Below are 13,506 nucleotides of genomic sequence, written 5' to 3'. Positions count from 1 at the left end.
GGTTTTAAAAGCATCATAATCCAAAAGTGTTTCCCTCCTTTCCGCTGAATTAAAGAAACTCGATGCAAATTGTACATAGTTGTAGTGGGCGTCAGCATAATCATTATTGGTAAAATTTAAATTCAATCGCTCATAAGGATAATATTCACCGTTGAGAAATAGTCTGATATCAGATATATTCAAATTATCAAACTGAGTTATGTCCTTCAAAGCTTGATTAATTCTGTTTGTTTGAAATCCAACGATGATGTAACGAGGGCAATCTACATCTGTAGTTGTTTTCACACTCCAAATCTCTTTTGTAGAACCTGCATTAAGGCTAGGTAATTCATGTAGTTCCCATTTTCGGAATGGAATTAGAATGGGTTTATCGTTACGTAATGATTTTAGCAGCTCAAGTTTAGTTTGATCATTGGGTGCCACATGTTTGACTTTTAATTCAATATTATTAATAGTTAAGGTGAATGTTGTATCATCCTTGGATACGAGAACACAATTAGTGTCAGTTCGTGAACGAACGAATCTAAAAGTGTGTCTTCCACTCATAATTACTTGATAATCTTGGAAAATGCCAAAAAAGTGTTTTAAGGGTATCCTCATGTAAAAAGTACCATCCGTATTTACTGACACATTCTCTGGGTAACTCCAGCTGGCTGTTTTTAAATGATTTTTATCACTTGTATTGTAACACAGATAGCCACGAATTAGGCTGACAATTCCGGGATTTTTAACATGTTCAACTTCAACACCGTTTAGTTCATAGGTCATGGAATCAAAGAAAAATCCTGCTGCATTATTCACTAATTTCACATCACCCGTTCCCGCTATTTTTGATAGTTTTCCTTTAATAGACAAAGCTGCATCGCATAATAGAACCCAAGCATCATTGCGGTTTACAGTTATCTCAATAATATCATTGTTTTGAAAGGATTTTATGTATGGTAAATACGTTCGAAATTCGATGTGATTAATGGAATTGTCGCTTGTAGGCAGTTGGTAGAGGTCTAAAATTTGGCTTGACAACATAGCCGATTGAAGATAAGAATAAACTGTTGACGGTAGATAACGTTCCGCTTAGGTTTTTACTCCTGCTGTGCCGCAAGGGAACTGCTGACGGTGTACCATGCACTTGATTTTTATAGGGTGTGATCACTAAGACCATTTTTTTAATTCCAATCGAATAATAATTTCTTCGCCACGAAAATTTACTAAATTAGAATTCTGATCAAGAACTTGTAGAGTAATGTTACTGATATCAGTACGATCGATCGGTAAATATATTAAATTTCGCGGCACTTCGTCAATTGCAAATCCGGGGTCGCTGTTTATCGGAAATTCGTAGATGGTGTGTGAAGGTCGATCGTTGTAGTAAGCTCCTTGTGTTATGTTACTATCAATATGAATGGTTCGTACTTTTACAATGTTTACAGGTAGATCGGATTTATGTACTTCACCAGCTTTTAACAGCCGATGCGAAAAACCCAAAAGTCCGGCTAATGAATTCTCAGGCCTAAAGTCTATGTCGAAAGTGGGGTGAAATATTTCACACTTTAAGGTATTATTATTTGGTCGCAAGAAAAACGTTGGCTCTCCTTCTTTAACTATATTGTTTGACCCCTGTTGAAAGAAGCTTTTTAAATAATTGTATATATCGGTTATTTCATAAGCTCCGGGAGGAATGTTGATAGATTTTGCGGATTCGGTATTATCTATATAATGAAATATACTGTTGCTTGTTTCGATGTTGGGTATTGTATTATACGAATGAAATCCAATTAAAGCAAGACTATATTGGAAACTTGGGTTCAAATTGATGGGTATGGGGAGGTCTATAGATAAAGTTGATTGACGTCCTTTTAAAGTGAAGATTAAGGACATACTGACTGACAGTAGTGGGATTGTGGGGTATTTTATAGACAAATGTTACTAAAAACATAAAATTTTATTCAATTACATTATTCAATTACATTATATAAAAATTCAATACAAAGATGGCCGCAATTATATGTGTTGAATTTCTGATAACGATCCTTATTGTATAATATTTTAACATTAGAACCAAAGTAACGAACTAGTTCTTGTGGTGGTTTTAATTGGCCGAAACTATCAAAATAATTTACAGTGTTGCCATGTTTTTTGTATGCCACCCAGTGAGTACCTTTATGAACTGAAGAGTCCAAGTTGACTATACCACATTCCCTGTATTTAATAGTTTTGGGAAGCGTATCTCGCATAAAGACCCCTCTAAAATGAGGTATTTGCAATTGTTTTATATAATTTAAAATTTCATAATTGCTCAAGGCATGTTTGGGAAGGGCTATTGGAAGTTTTTTTTTTTTAAATATAACCCAAATCCCCGTTGCGTTTTTTTCAGATAAAGTCCCGAGCCTTTCACTCCAATTTCCTCAGTTTTCTTTTTATCTCCTGTTAGTTTATTTTTTGCATTTGTAATATCTATGACATTCTTGGCGACAGTTGATGCACCCCCAGCCAGTGCTCCAAGCGCTCCTAACGCCGAGAGAATTGGTAAAAGTGGTAATATTCCCCCCAATTTTTTATCATCAAAAGGGATGCTTCGGGGAATTCGAATTTTTCTTTTACCTCCAGCTTTCTTTATAGCAACACGCGCTGCACGAAGCGCATGTAACGATGATTTCCTTAACAATTTACCATTCTTACCATTTAACAAATCATTCTTATTTTTAAGTAGTTCAGTCAACGACTTGGCAGTAGGTCTTAAAATGGTGTTGAATGATAGGGTTTTCTTTGCTTTCTTTTTCATGCCCATTCCCAATTTTCTTTTTACTTTCATAGTGTTTGTAATTAGCCACGCAGCACTTTTTTCACCAAAACTTGAATTTTTCGCCTTAACACGGTCCCAAGCTTGATTTTCTAATATTGCATCAGCTTTATGTCGGTCTTGTAACGATTTATTTTTGCTGTATGCAAGATCGTGCTCTTTGCAGGCACTATCTAAAGGATTAATTCCAGTGTCTCCTCTAGCTAAGCGTTCTTTCACACGAGTTCCGGGTCCACACCACTGATAGGAAGGTAGATGTAGTTCAAAGGGTAATTTGTTAATTAGGGAGTTGACAATACCAGCACCTGTGTGCTCTTGGATTATTAACATACTACTGAAGTTACCATCTGTAAAACAGCTATATAAATAGGTTGTTCACCTAAAACAAGAACCATTTTTCTCTATGAAAATGGAGGTAGTGCTGCAAGACATAGATCTTCCAATAGAGAATTTAGACTTTAAAACAACTGAAGATGTAAAACATAGCAAATTATTGCCGAACTGTTTTCGCGCCATAATTTGTGGGCGAAGTGGTTGTGGAAAGACAAACCTGTTTTTATCGTTATTGTTTAATGTGAATGGATTACGATTTGAAAATGTGTATGTGTATTCAAAATCTCTTTTTCAACCTAAATATGCGCTATTGGAGGAAGTGTTAAAAAATGTTAAAGGTGTGGGGTATTTTCCCTTTACAGATAATGATGAGCTAATTGACTATCAAAATGCTAAAAAGAATTCCATATTTATATTTGATGATATTGCATGTGAAAAACAGGATAAAATACGTTCATATTTTTCAATGGGTCGACATAATGACATTGATGTTGTTTACATTTGTCAAACGTATTCGAAAATACCCAAACAATTAATCAGAGATAATTGCAATATAATAGTTTTGTTTAAACAAGATGATGTGAATTTGAGACATGCTTTTGATGAACACGTGTCACCAGACATGACTTATGATGTTTTTAAAAAATTGTGTTCTGAATGCTGGAATGATAAGTTTGGAGTTTTAATTATTGCTAAAGATTTTGATTTAGATAGTGGGCGGTACCGTAAGGGTTTTGACAAGTATATAAAAGTGTTGTAACTGTTTGTATACTTTATTTCCGTTATGAAACTCCTTAGTAAAGCAGATGCAGAGCGTAAAAGAAGAATTGCCGAATTGAGTCAAAATGTTCGGAAAAAATATCAATCTCTTAAGCTAGGCCGATCTGAAGAGGACAAAACGTTGAACGAATTGTTCAAACCAGTTACAAAACCACTTGCTTTAATTCTAACGCAACAACAACAACAACAACAACAACAACTAGTTCAACCTCATCAAGAACTAAAACCTAAGAAATTGTTTGAGGCGGAGGAGGAGGAGGAGGAGGAGGTTGAGGGGGACGATGAGGATATAAATAATGAAACCAAAATAGAGCAGAATAGTGATGACACAAGTGATGACTATTATGAATCTTCTGATTCTGACTACTCTAAAATTGCACAAACGTACATCACAGAATACCTCAAGGCATCGCCAAAAATAGATATAACATTTGGACCTGCATTTAATAAAGCTGCCGATAAATGGACTTTAGGAAAGTCAGATCTCAGTTTTAAAGATAATGGTGATATAATAATAAACGGTACACGATTTAAAGGAACTAGGGGGCTTTACAATTTGTTGTTTTACAAAGATCCAAGTGATTTTGCAACCAGCGACCATGAGAATTATAAAAAAATTGTAAATCTGACTAATTTATACAGAACAGACTTTCTACCTGCTGGGAAAATAAAGGGGAGTTCATCTGCTAAATATAAGAATCTTGTTCGTAATTATCTATTACCTGCTCCCACACCTCAGAAAAAAGGTGGTGAAGTGAAAATGATTTATAATACAAATCCAGTTGACTATGTATGGTGGAATGATGTCAATGAACTAGTTGACCGATTACGACTGTTATATGCATCGAAAGGGGCCGGCAATACTTCCCATGATAATGAAATCGCATCAATAATTGAGGAACTTAAAGAAGCAAATATTATTTATTAGGTCTCAGTATGAAAATGAGTCTTGATAAGTTCGGACGTCACTCCAGAAAACAAGCTGCAACAAGTTACTCCAAATCAGTGTTACCCCATACGCCTGAAGGAGATATTGATGCAGAAAATTTGAGAATTTGTAATTTAAAACCACCTATAGACAAAAATGATGCAACTACTAAGGAATATATAGATAATTTATTGTTAATTATAAAAGATACAAAAGTAGAAATGAGTAAGGAATATATAAATAATTTAATTGCAATTTATATAGATAAGAATATAATATTAAGAGGTATAAAAAATGATGTTGATAAGGCGCATGATCTACTTAGGCAACAGGAAACTATCTTAAAAGATCTTCAAAAACAGTACAAGCTCTGGTGCTATAGAAATGAAACCTGTGTAGTTCTCCCAGATATCCCCCGGTGATGTCTAAAGAAAAAATTCAGCTTATTAACGAGTTACATAAACCCATTCGAAAAAAGTTTCCTAGACGACGTACTATTATTAAGGGTTTGAATGATCTGTGGCAAGCTGACCTTGCTCAAATGGATATGCATGTTAGAGAAAATAAACAATTCAAATATTTCCTTGTTGTCATTGATTGTTTCTCAAAGTACGTTTGGACTGAACCTTTGAAGACAAAATCGGGTGAAGAAGTAACTGCCGCATTTGCTAAGATACTACAACGTGCTAAGACTGGACCGAAAAATCTTCATACGGATCATGGAAAAGAATTCTATAACCACAGGTTTCAAAATCTCATGCAAAAATGGAATATTAATCATTATAGTACCTTCAGTCACACCAAGGCCGCTATAGCGGAACGCTGTATCAGAACGCTTAAGGAAACTCTTTATAAATTTTTTAGTTTAAACGGAAGTCACAAATGGATTGGTATATTAGCAGACATTGTTAAAAACTACAATGAAACCATACACTCAACTACAAAAATGAAGCCCGTTGATGTTAATAAGAAAAATGAAAAAAAATTGTTGTCTACAGCATATAATAATATTAAAATGGTTGATTTAACAAACAAATTTAAGGTGGGCGACTTAGTACGTATTAGCAAAGCAAAACATGTTTTTGAGAAAGGATTTTTACCTAATTGGACTACTGAACTCTTTAAAATTAGTCAGATTAAACTTACAAATCCTGTAAGCTATTTATTGGAAGATCAGCAGGGTAGACCCATAAAAGGGGCTTTTTACCGTCAAGAATTACAAAAAACCCAACAACCGGAGGTGTTCTTGGTTGAAAAAATATTGCGAAAGAAGGGGCAAAAGGTGTTTGTAAAGTGGCTTGGTTTCGACAAATCTCACAATAGTTGGATAGATATTAGTAATAAATTATAATTTTCAAATGCTTAAAAATCCGATCAATTAAGTTTAAGCATCTTTGAGAATCCAACAAAATTGAAAAAATGACTGCCTCCTATGACAATAGTTGTATATTAGTAATAAATCATAATGCACATGCGTTAAACTAATAAAATAACACACACACAGCTTATCACTCTAAAATTAGTAGTGCTTCAATTTTCATTAAAGCAGCATGTGTAGTGAAGTATTAGATCAGGATGTTACTGAGCTTTTAAATATGTATGAGAAAGCTACGCATAAAAACATTGCATTTAATGGGGGCAGTCAACCAGAACAACAGTGTTATCTGCTGAACACCACTTTTGCATGCCCCAGTAGCGGATTTGACATTTGTATTGGTCTTATTATGTCAATGGATTTTCAACCAACTATAAGGATTCCAGTGGCAAACGGTACATTTTGTTTTACCGAAAGTGAGTGGAAACACCTCATTATCAATCTTCAGTGGTTTCAAAACAATTACTTTAAGAATAACAATGACGTCAGCATGCAAGTTTCATCCTGCAACGGTTTAATTACGACACACCTAATGAATGATAACACTAAAGTTCTTGCGTTAACCAATCAGGACGCCACATTGTACTTAACGGAAAGTAATGTATGCGATTTGTGCATTATTGATTGGTTTTTTATAGACACTAAAATTAGTGAGTTAAAAATATTGGATTTTGCCAAATATTATTATAATTTTGTAAATGTATTTCACGACTATATAACTGTTCATCATGTTTCTGTAGATAAAATTGAAGCTCTTGTACGCGTGTTTTGTAATATTAATTCTCATGTAGAAACATATTGTATAAGGGAGTGTTTAGCTAATAACAAAAAACAGCTTATACAAGATTTGCAAAACAATAAAAAACCATGAAAACGTGATTGAAGTATTTCACTGGAACCCTAACCTATGACAAATAAACCAGTTTTAAATTAATTGTATATCACTTTCTTAATCATATTACTCCCAACTTCCTTGCAGTAATGAAGTGCTTAATTGTGTTGTTGGTTTTAGTTAGCAGTTGTTGTTGTGATGCTAATTTTAGTGTTACAGATTATTTAACTAAATATGGTTATCTTAATATTTCAAGTGCAAATGAAAACGCTCAAACAGATCTAACGGATGCCTTAATGGCATTTCAAGAGTACTACAGCTTAAATGTAAATGGAATTCTTGATGATCAAACATTAGAATTTATGAAAAAAGCTAGATGTGGTGTGAGTGACAATGCATTTTCACTTCAGGGAAAATGGGGTAAACAGAAATTAGTTTGGCATATTGCTCACCCTACCACTCCGTTACCACATGCAAAACTAGTGCAACTAGCCTCGCAAGCTTTTAGTGTGTGGAGCAATGTTACTAATTTAGAATTTATAAGAGACATTAGAGACCCGGATTTGATAATTTCATTTGTTAGCTATAACCATTCTAACCAGGTTAGATGCTTAAAGAAAAAAAACTGCCCTTATAATTTTGATGGGGTAGGTGGTGTATTAGGCCATGCGTTTGGACCAAATGGGCGCAATGGAAGTACTTGTCTCGAGATTCACTTAGATTCTTCAGAAAAATGGTATCTAGGTACAGATAAAGCACCTTCAAATGAGCACAGCTTCATAGATGTTTTAACGCATGAGATTGGTCATGCGCTCGGACTAGGACATTCAGCTGTTCCCAAAGCCATCATGTATGCATACTACAACGATAATTCACGCTTACACTCGGACGATATTTTGGCTATTCAAAGTTTATATGGATTTAAAACTACTACTACTACTACTACTACTACTACTACTACTATTGAGCCATCTCGCACCGTCTATAAACCTGCTCTGACTAGTACCATGCACACACCCTATACACAGCCGCTCTTACCGTACAAGCCTGAAATTAAGCCGCAACTTGACTTATGTGATGTAAATCCAAGTGATTTGTTTTTCTTAATAATGCATTACAACTTATATATCCTACAATCAGATCAAATATGGATTATGGATTTACAGTTGAAGAAAATGTCTAAAAAGAGTATTTCTATCTACTCTATATTTCCTTTTTTACCTAAAATAGAAAAAATTACGGCTGCCTATCAAAGACCTAATGATGAATTAGTTTTAATTGTAAATAAGGAAATCTATGTTATAAACGATAAAAATTTTAAGCTAAGTAGAAAACTTGATTTATCAGATCTACAGATTCCCTTTGAAAACGATTTGATTGGGGCAATCAACACCTATAGCGGGAAAACCATATATTTTTTTAGCGATAATTATTACTGTATAATCAATGAATGTTCCTTCACTGTAGAATACTATGGGTATATTTCGAAAGACTTTAACGGAATTCCTCCAGCTATAAATGGAGCTTTCCGTTATACCAATGGGTTGTTGTATTTTTTCCAAAATCAGCGCTATTTTGAATATGATGAATTTTCAAATGCTTTAAAAAAATCTGATCAATTAAGTTTAAGCATCTTTGACATTCCCTGTCCAAATTTGTCTTTGTATGAACAACTTAAAATACTACTTACTCATATAACAAAGGTTGTAAATAAATAAAAAAACATTGTATAAAGTACATAATTAGCAGGTTTATTACAGCCACCACAAAGCACACCTATTTCATGTAATCTAACTACATGATTACAATGCTCACAAAAATAAAAATCCATTATTTCAAAACATCGTAGGGAATTGAGAAAGTCCACCTGCCCCTTCGCCTCCTCCTCCTCGTTTTCGTGTGGCGCGAGTAACAGCTCTTCAAACAGAAGGGGTGGTATTGGCAATAACAATTCTTTAAAACAACAGCAATTTTCTGCATCCAAAACGGTTTTACTCAACACCTGATCCATTTCAAACACCGTCATTATTTTTTTTCTCTGTCTAAACTAAAATAGAATTTTTACTGTAACCTCATCACAAATGCATAATCACTTGCGTGGGTGATGCAATTCATATGTAAAATCTTGGCTTTCACGCGAGTCAAGTAAATTAATAATATAAACATTTGCATAGGAATGACCTCATATATTTTATTCCTTTATCACGTGCCTTGGAAATGTGGTAAGCGAGGCGGAAATGTGGTAGACCACCCCCCCCTCCCCCAAATGCCTATAAAACCAGTCAACAAGAGAGTTGAAAACATTAGTCTACGCACAAACGTACCTATCTACCTTAAACAAAACAATCATGAACCTAACCAAAATTAACGAATCCGGCAGTTTGGTTGAAAAACCTCTACTAAAGTTTCAACAACTTGAATTAAACCAATTGTATCCCTTGCACAACCTAAAAGTGGTCAATTCAAAATTTGGTGATGTGGTTCGGGCCGAGTTGTCTGACAGCGTGGTGTTTTTGCCTAGTCGGATGACGACACCCATTAAAGACAGTTTGGCGGAGTTTATACCGCTGAAATATGGCCTAAAATTTTTAGGTATGAAAGTGGTTAGTGGTTTATCACCAACACCAATTGTGGAAATAACGGAAATTTGTAAGTATAATTAAAATATATTTAGGTGTAATACTAATCATGCTTTAATCATTTCAGAAAGATCGAAGATGTCAGATTGTACTCGAGCTGCAGCGGAAATCAGCGTACACACCCTTGAGTTATTCCGAAAAGCCTACGCCATATTGGTACTTCAGCCAGTACCTGAAGAAGTAGCAGAATGGTTGAAAAAAATTTCAATTTCAATTAGACAAGTGCAAACTGTACTGCGGCGGCGGCGGCGGTCGGACAACAATGTGGGTGTGTGCAAAAAACTTTTAACTAATTTAGGACATTTCAAAAGGCTTAAGATACTTTTTAAAAATTTAAACAATCACGTAGGTGGTGGTTTAAACAGAAAAAAAATATCCGATAGAGTTAAATGGTTAGATGTATCTTTAGCGTTTAACAGTAGGATAAGATCAGGTTTAATAATTAATTTAGTACATAAGCAGATTGGAGATTTTTTTGTTGATGCAGAAGGTTTATTTAAGCGTCGAATTTCAAACATTTTAAAAAAATATAATATGATTAAAGTAAATAGCACATTTTGTGGTGAATACATTATTAAACGGCAGGATGAGTTAAAAATTGAATTCAAATATTTTAATACCTCAAATTTTATTATTGATGGCAGTACAAATTTGATCCAGTGGTTTCGTGATAATATCACAAATTTAATTTTAACTAAAATGGAGGAATTTCAAGAAAAGGATAGTGGGTGGGCGTTATCAAAAATTGTCAGTTTAGAAATAAACATTAATAAATATGAAGTTGGAAATGGCGGTTCGTCATACATACCACTTCCACAGGAAATTGCGAATAAACACGCTTGCATTAATATTAAAAATAACGACAATGCATGTTTTTTCTGGAGTGTAATGGCAGCCCTTTTTCCACCACATAAAAATTCGGACAGGGTTTCTTCTTATCCAAATTATAAAAGAGTGTTAAAAACTAATGGTATCGAAGCAATGTCTCTGTCTAATATTCCAAAATTTGAAAAACTCAATAAAATTTCAATTAACGTGTACATGCTTGAGTTGGAAAAGCAGGGTTATGTTACCGTTCCAGCCAAGCTTACTAATCAAAAATTAGAAAAACATGTCAATTTACTTTTAATTCAAAACCAGTATACCATAAAATCTGATTATGTTATACAAGAAGATGAAACGGAGCTGAAATACCATTATTGTTGGATCAAAGACTTGTCTCGGCTTTTATTTAAACAGATAAATAAACATAGATGTAAAAAATTTGTTTGTGATAGATGTTTAAATTATTTTTATAGTAATGATACATTAAAAAACCATACCACTTTATGTGAGCAAAAAAATTTTGGTCAAATTACATTTCCGCCTTATGATTATGTGGAGTTCAAAAATTATTGCTATAAACAAACAACACCTTTTGTAATTTACGCTGATTTCGAGTCGATTTTAGAGCGACAAAATGATGAAGTGCACTATCAAAAACACACCGCATTTAGTGTAGGCTATTATTTCAAGTGTGACTATGATGATACACTCTCTTTTTATAAAACATATCGAGGTCTTGATTGCTTAGATTGGTTTTCAAACGAAATGCAAACTCTATCAGAATTGGTTAAATCTAAAATAAAAAATATTATTCCAATGGATCTTAGTAGTGACTATGATAAGAAGAATGGACATTGTCATATTTGTGAAAAAATATTTAACGCAAGTGACATTGTCGTTCGCGATCATTGCCATTTCACGGGGAAAATTAGAGGTCTGAGTCATCAAGCCTGCAATTTAAACTTTAAAACACAATTTGTAATTCCAGTTTTTTTCCATTGTTTATCTGGGTATGATTCTCACTTCCTTATTAAAAAATTTGGGGAAAATGAGAGGATTACCGTTCTACCTCTTAACAAGGAAAAATATATTTCCTTCACCATCTACAACTCTGAAACTAATCTCAAGTTTCGCTTTGTAGATTCTTTGAGATTTTTAAATGCATCATTAAGTGAATTAGTGTCTACACTGGATCCTGCTGATTTACAAATAACAAAAAAAGAATTTTACGTGACCGACGACAACCAATTTACTCTATTAACAAGAAAAGGTGTTTTCTGTTACGATTACATTGACCATATAGATAAGTTGCAGGAAACTGCTTTACCAAGCAAAGAAAATTTTTACAGTCAGCTCAATGATGAAAACATTAGTGATGAAGATTATTACCATGCCCAAACTGTTTGGACAAGTTTTAACATTGAAAATTTGGGGCAGTATTCAGATTTATATCTTAAAACAGATGTTTTATTATTAGCAGATGTTTTTGAAAATTTTCGAAGTAATTGCCATACCATCTACGGATTAGACCCTAGTTGGTATTACACATTGCCTGGATACACCTGGGACTGTATGCTAAAATATACCAAATGTAAACTCCGGTTACTTAAAGATATCGATCAAATTATGTTTATTGAAAATGGTCTACGCGGGGGAATTTCACAATGTTGCAATCGTTACTCTGAGGCAAACAATAAATTTATGGAAAATTTTGATAGCTCAAAACCATCCACTTATTTATTATATTTGGATGTAAACAACTTATATGGCTGGGCAATGTGTCAATATTTGCCTTATGATAACTTTGAATGGATGGAAGATTGTAATTTTGATGTGTGCAGCATTGATGATAATTCAGACATTGGGTATATTTTAGAAGTGGACTTGGAATGTCCCGAACATCTCCATGATTTACACAAAGATTTGCCGTTTTGTCCTGAACATCAAACTCCACCTGACTCAAAACTGCCGAAACTTTTAACTACTTTTTATAAGAAAGAAAAATATGTCATTCATTACAAAAATTTAAAACAAGCGTTGAATCATGGAATTCAACTGAAAAAAATTCATCGTATTTTAAAATTTAGTCAATCTCCTTGGTTAAAACCATATATTGATTTAAACACCAAATTACGAACCGAAGCCACAACTGGTTTCGCAAAAAATCTTTTTAAACTGATGAATAACGCAGTTTTTGGTAAAACAATGGAAAATATTAGAAAACACAGGATTGTCAAATTAGTTAACCGCTGGTATGGCAGGTATGGAGCTAAAAATCTGATTTCCAGTCCAAATTTTGATAGTGTTGTAAAATTTACTGAAAATTTAGTGGCTATTGAGATGAAAAAAACTAAACTTGTTTTTAACAAACCACTTTATGTAGGTATGACCATATTAGATCTTTCCAAAACCATCATGTATGATTTTCATTATAGCTACATGCTTTACAAAGTGCCTCAGAATAATCTTAAATTAATGTATATCGACACTGACAGTTTTATATATGAAATTACATGTGATAACGCCTATGCGGAAATCATCAAAACTGATTTGCAATATTTCGATACTAGCGATTACCCAAAAGACAACATCTATGGGATTCCTCAAGCTAACAAGAAAGTTTTAGGTCTTATGAAAGATGAAACTGCTGGACGAATTATTACTCATTTCGTAGGTTTACGATCTAAAATGTATTCATATAAACTTGACAATACAAAATGTGTTAAAAAATTAAAAGGTATTAAACATCAAATTGTAAAAAATAAAATCACTTTTGATGACTATGTAAAATGTTTAAAATTTGGTGAAAATAAAATTGTTAAACAAAGAACTATCCAATCAATTAAGCATAATATATTTAGTTGTAATGAAATTAAGTTAGCATTAAATTCATGTGACGATAAAAGGTTTTTATTGAATGACTGTTACAATACCCTTCCATGGGGACACTATAAAATAAAAAATAATGTTCAATAGTTATAAGAGCGTTTTTTT

General features: G+C 33.5%; 1 long non-coding RNA gene across 1 annotated transcript; it reads left to right on the top strand.

Moving 5' to 3' along the window:
- The first annotated feature begins 7,747 nt into the window (after window positions 1-7,747).
- Window positions 7,748-10,290, top strand: LOC145731647 (uncharacterized). The gene is made up of 2 exons (XR_014178845.1): window positions 7,748-9,697; window positions 9,755-10,290. It is a non-coding gene; the product is annotated as an uncharacterized LOC145731647 (long non-coding RNA).
- The last annotated feature ends 3,216 nt before the right edge of the window (window positions 10,291-13,506 follow it).

The sequence above is a fragment of the Ips typographus genome, linkage group LG7, assembly GCF_016097725.1.
Source record: "Ips typographus isolate SLU linkage group LG7, UJ_Ityp_2.0, whole genome shotgun sequence".
NCBI lineage: Eukaryota > Metazoa > Arthropoda > Insecta > Coleoptera > Curculionidae > Ips > Ips typographus.
This window is presented reverse-complemented; position numbering and strand designations above follow the sequence as displayed.